At 36.2% G+C, this 6,179-nt stretch overlaps 1 long non-coding RNA gene across 2 annotated transcripts in view; it reads left to right on the plus strand.

Annotated features, from left to right (window-relative positions):
* LOC110196621 (uncharacterized) overlaps window positions 1–4,620 on the plus strand; it is a 76,870-nt gene extending 72,250 nt beyond the window's left edge. For both annotated transcript variants that reach the window (XR_013487816.1, XR_002321272.2), the window contains one exon: window positions 4,239–4,620. This is a non-coding gene — a long non-coding RNA (uncharacterized LOC110196621). The remainder of the gene's footprint in view (window positions 1–4,238) is intronic.
* The last annotated feature ends 1,559 nt before the right edge of the window (window positions 4,621–6,179 follow it).

Raw genomic sequence — 6,179 nt, forward strand, 5'->3', positions numbered from 1 at the left:
GATCAGTGGAATAGCTTAAATATGCAAGACACAGTAGTCAATGACTATAGTAATCTATTATTTGATAAACCCAAAGACCCCAGCTTCTGGGATAAGAACCCATTTTGAAAAAAACTGCTGGGAAAACTGGAAAAGAGTATGGCAGAAACTAGGCATAGACCCAAATCTCACACCATATACCAAAATAAAGTCAAAATGGGTTCATGATTTAGATATAAAGGCTGATACTATAAGCAAACTGGGAGAACAAGGAATAGTTTACCTATCAGATTATGGAGAATGGAAGAATTCATGACCAAACAGGAGATAGAGAACATTATGAAAAGCAAAATAGATAATTTTGATTACATTAAATTGAAAAGTTTTTGCACAAACAAAGCCAATGCAACTAAGATTAGAAGGAAGTAGAAAATTGGGGAAGAATTTTTACAACCAGTCTCTCTGATAAGAGCCTCATTTCTAAAATATATAGAGAACTAAGACAAATTTATAAGAACAAGCCATTCCTCAATTGACAAATGATCAAAGGATATGAATAGTCAGTTCTCAGATGAAGAAATTAAAGCCATCTGTAGGCATATGAAAAAAATGCTCTAAATCACTATTGATTAGAGAAATGCAAGTCAAAATGACCCTGAGGTACCACATCCTAACTATCAGATTGGCTAGCATGATAAGACAGGAAATTGATAAATGTTGGAGAAGAAAATTGGAACTCTAATGCATGTTGGTGGAGTTGTTAAGTGATCCAGCCATTTTGGAGAGCAATTTGGAACTATGCCCAAAGGCTACAAAATTGTCCCTAGCTTTTGACCCAGCAATAGCAGTTCTAGGGCTGTATCCCAAAGAAATTATAAAAATGGGAAAAAGACCCAAGTGTACAAAAGTATTTATTGCAGCTCTTTCTGTGGTGGCAAAGAATTAGACATTGAGGGATGCCCAACAACTGGGTAATGACTGAACAATTTGTGGAATATAGATATAATGGAATACTATTGTGCTATAAGAAATGATGAACAGGTTGACTTCAGAAAAACCTGGGAAGACTTGCATGGACTAATGCTGAGTGAAGTGAGCAGAAACAGGAGAATATTTTACACATTAACAGCCATGTTGTGTGATAACTAACTTTCATAGACTTAGTCCTCAGCAATGTAAGGATCTAAGACATCTCCAAAAGTCTCATGATGGAAAATGCTATCCACATCCAAAGAAAGATCTATGGAGTTTGAATGCAGATCAAAGCATACTCTTAGCTCTTTTTTTTTCTTCTGTTTTGTTTTGTTAAATCTTTCTTGTGGTTCCTTCTGTTGGTTCTAATTCTACTTTACAACATGACTAATGTGAAAATATGTTTAATAGGAATGTATATGTATAGCCTATATCAGATTGCACACCATTTGGGGGAGGGACATAGGGAGGGAGAGGGAGAAAAAATTAAAACTCAAAAGCTTATGGAAGTTATTGTTGAGAAATCAAAATAAATTAATAAAAAAATTAAAAAACCCTGAGTCTAGCACAATGCCTTGGATATCACTAGCACTTAATAAATATTTATTGGATTAGATTTGAAGGGGTGGATTTGATGATTGCATTTTTCTCTTCCAACTCTAGAATTAGACACCTAAAATTATAAGGAATCTGCCAGGTCCTCCTAGTCCAAATCTTTTAATTTTACAAATAAAGAAGATAATGTCCAAGAGAGTTTAAATGACTTACTCAAGGTTATGCTGGGAGTTAGAGGCAGAGAAGGGATTTGTACTGGGGTTCTTTGATTTCCCATCCAGTTCTCTTTTCATTGTATCATTTTGTCTCATTTTTATAACAGAAAAGGACTGATATAAGGAAGTCCCAGGCGAGAAAACCCCTAACAGTGCAGGTCATCACTTTCTCAGCAATTTATGGTCTTAGGGAGTTAGCTAGATCACTGAGAGGCGGAGTTGCCCAAGCTACACAGCCAGTATTCGTAGGAGGCAGAGTTTGAGTTCTTGCTAACTCTCACTTAATAAACAATAGAATTGCTACCATAAATTGCACCTCTAGAGTGCTGGACTTGGAGTCCGAATTGTCTGTATTAAAATCTTCCATCAGAAAATAACTGACTTCATGACTCTGGGCAAGTCACATAACTTCTTTCAGGTTCAACTTCTTCATTTGTAAAATGAGAGGCCTCTAAATTTCCTCCCAGCTTCAAAACTTGATCCTTATGAGGCTCTTATGACCCCATGATCCTATGTTAAATTCAAGTTTCTGAAGGGGAAAAGGGGATGCTCACCAGGGAATTTGCAGGTACCTTTTGAGACTGAATCATTATCATTAAAGTATGACTTTTTTGTGCACTTTGTTTTTCAATTTTCCTTATCTCTTCATTCCTAGGTATAATTTAACATGCATCAGAGTTCAAGTAAAAGCTGATTATTTTTGTGTGTGTGAAATAAAGGAATTGATCTTTCCTTCTTTTTTTTGCTTCTTTTAAAATTTTTCTTAATGTATTTTGATTTATCAATAATCACTTCCATACACTTTTGAGTTTAAAACTTTTCTCCTCCTTCCTCTCACCACCCTCCCCAAGATGGCGCACAATCTGATATAGGCCATATGTTTACATTCCTATTAAACATATTTTCACATTAGTGGTATTGTAAGTAAAAATTAAAACCAACAGGAGGAATCATGAGAAAGAGGAAACAAAACTCAACAGAAGAGAAAAAAAATAGCAATTCAACTTCCATAGTTCTTTCTTTAGATGTGGATAACATTTTCCATCATGAGGCCTCTGGAGATGTCTTAGATCCTTGCATTGCTGGAAAGGTTAAGTTTATCAATATTAGTCATCATACAACATGGCTGTTATTCTGTACAGCATTCTCTTGGTTCTGCTCATTTCACTCAGGATCAGACCATACAAGTCTTTCCATGTTTTTCTGAAGTCAGCCTGTTCATCATTTCTTGTAGCACAATAGTATTCCATTACATTCATATACCACAACTTGCTCAGTCATTCCCCAGTTGCTGGGCATCCTCTCAATTTCCAATTCTTTGCCACCACAAAAAGAGCTGCTATGAATATTTTTTGCACATGTGGGTCTTTTTCCCATTTGTATGATCTCTTTGGGATATAGCCCTAGAAGTGCTATTGCTCTTTCTTTCTCAACTAATTGGATTTTTTGTTATCACCGTGGTTCCTGTAATCTTCCAGACATTTTTCCCCCCACTCTACTAAAAACTACATATGAAATTGGCCAAGGAGTGTCAAACATCCTGGAGGTTTCACAGTGGGACAAAAGAACTGAGAAGTCTTCTACCTAAAAGGAAGCCAAACCTCCACACCCAAAGCACTGTAGGCACAGATGGGAATCAAAGGCTCTCATTAACTAGATTAAGAAAGAAAACTCATTTGAAATACTGAAAAGTATTGGTAGCAGTAATTTTAAACCCATTTTGGTTACTTAACTATGTAATTTGCTTAATCCCTTAGTTGCTTACCCTGCCCCAGGGAGAAAAACTGTTGACAATAAGCTTAAAGAAGTTAGGATATGGATGATGCTTTGTTCTAATTCCAAATGCTATCCTACCCTTTCCAGTCCCCATACCCATGGCCATCCCGGCCAAGGAAGTAGCAAAAGATATATAGTAGGAGGCTGTCACCTCAGTACTAACTTTGCAGCTTATTATTTAAGTCTTAGAGTTTGGTTTCAACATTTAGTTTTAAGTACTTTCAATTTTCAGAACACCAAAAAGATACCATGTATAATAAAATCAAACCAAATAAATTAATTTTTCAGATTCTTTATCCTTCCTGAACAAATCATTAAGGTAAGACTGACAATGAGATCTGATTTTGAGATTATTTGGTACAAATTTCTGTGACTTTTTAGATGAGGAAACTGAGGCTTACTGAGGCCTAAAATCTTGCTTAGGTCACACAACTTGATACTTTTTGGCAGAAACAAAAGTTGAACTCTTGATGGCTTTATTCTCAATCCAATATACTTTTTTTGACTATACCATATTGCTACTTGTATATATGATTAACCTGTTATATGGAAATGGTGATTTAAATCTAATCAATTAAATATGTATATACATATAGAATGTATGTTCACATATATAAATTTAATATATACATAGACACACATATTTAATTCCTGTAACTTTTGTTTTAAGGCTATTAGAAAGTTGGGTCATTGACTGACCTGTTGCCATCACAGTTATAGCTTGATTCTATTTCATATTAGGTTTTCCTGGTCTTCTGAACCTGACTGAGGAGAACCACAAAGAAGAGTTGCATGCTTGATTAAGAGACTCTTAAGGTTGGAAGGAACTTCAGAAGCCATCCTGAACAAGAATCCTTCTCTACAACATACATAATGAGTTATCATCTAGCCTTTAATTGAAGATCTCTAGGTAGCTAGGAAATGCAGTGGACAGAGTGCTAGCTTTGAAGTCCAGAAATCCCAAGCTCAAATCAGACCTCAGACACCTCCTGGCTGTATGATCCTGGGCAAGACATTGCCTCAATTTTCTCATCTAAAAATGGATGTAAGAATGGTACCTACCTCTCAGGTGGTTGTGAGGATCAAATAAAATAACATATTTAAAGCACTTTGCAAACCTTAATGCTATTGTTGTTAGTCATTATTGTTCTTTTTACACTGTCTATTACCCTCTATTGAGGGTGCCCATTACACTTTTAAACAACTCTAATTTTGAGGAAGTTTTCCCCTCATATCAAGCTTAAATGTCACCACACTGTTCCCACTGTTCTTACTTTTGCCCCATGGAAGGAACCAAGAAGAATGAGTAATACCTTCTACATTACCTGCCTAATATCTTCTGTGTTACAACCATTCAAATACTTGATGATAACTGTTGTGTCCCTATGAAGTCTTCTGTTCCCTACACTAAAATTTCCCAGTTCTTTCCACATTGCCTAATTCAAGGGATTGGGATACCTCTAGATAGGACTAAAGAGAATATGGACTTAGGGGTAGGGACGGATGAATTAGTTTAGCTCCTAGCAGTGATATGCTGTTTGATGTCTAACAACTGGTTCTCCCAAAGCAGAGGAAAACATTATGCAGGACACACTTTTAAGTTTAATCTTCAATTAGCATTTTCTTCACTATATTAAGTATAGGCAACCAATAAAGCAAGAAATCAAGCCCTAATTGGTAGTCCTTGCTGATTTCCAAGGTGTAAATACTCACACTAAAATTTAACTGTTGGCTCTCTCAAATTGGTTGGAACACACTCCTGATTTCTAGTAAATAGAGTTCCTTAGGAAGGGATCCCAAAGCTGAAAAATATGAAGAACATTAATGTTGTGGTGAGTTTTCAGTCATCTACATGTAAGTATGGTCAATATCACTGGCTTTTATGCCAGAGGAACATGAAAAGTTCTAAATTGGGTGGATTGCCTGGCCAGGTGGAGACGAGAGAGGAGTTTTCAGTCAGCCAAAAAAGGTTAGACCACCAGCTGAGAGTCGTCTTAACAAGGAAAGAAGATTGGCAAGAATTCCTTGGAAGGGTGAGAGGCAGGAAACTAGCCAAAAGGGACGGTCAGCCTATAGAATATTTTTATATTTAAGAACTTCTTCGAGCAAGTACCAATGCAGGGACAGACATAGAAAGAAACAAGCCAAAATGGTAAGACACAAAATAATTTCAGAATAGTCAGGCCAAGACATTTGTAGCAGTAAAATTGTTATTTCTGCTTTAGCGTGTAGAAGGAAAGAAAAAGGGAAACAAATAAATAGAGAAAACTATAGAAATTCATAACTAGCTCTAGAAATGAAGCCAACCCAGACACAGTCTATCATTTCTGAGCAATGAAAACAATTTTTGTTTTTATAGTTCGGTGTCTGGTAATATAGCTCATGCTTCTGAATTCCTGCTCCTACTTAGTAACTCCTTTCTCTGTGTAGACTCTAGGGGATCAGTATAGTTTATTTTCACAAAGTTAGTCATTTTCTAGTTCCTTTTTTCCTGGAACTCTGATCACAACTTTCCACCAAATAAAATCCTTAATGCACATTACTGCATTCATTTGAGATAGAAGTCTGAGTAATTTTCCTAGCTATATCCTCTGCTAAGCTTAGCAGAACTACCACCTCCACTCAATTTTTACCTTCAAAGGCCACCATAATGGCATTTTAGGAAGTCCACTTTTTCACCTT

This window comes from Phascolarctos cinereus, unplaced genomic scaffold, assembly GCF_003287225.1.
Source record: "Phascolarctos cinereus isolate Bilbo 61053 unplaced genomic scaffold, phaCin_HiC Scaffold_726;HRSCAF=1367, whole genome shotgun sequence".
NCBI lineage: Eukaryota > Metazoa > Chordata > Mammalia > Diprotodontia > Phascolarctidae > Phascolarctos > Phascolarctos cinereus.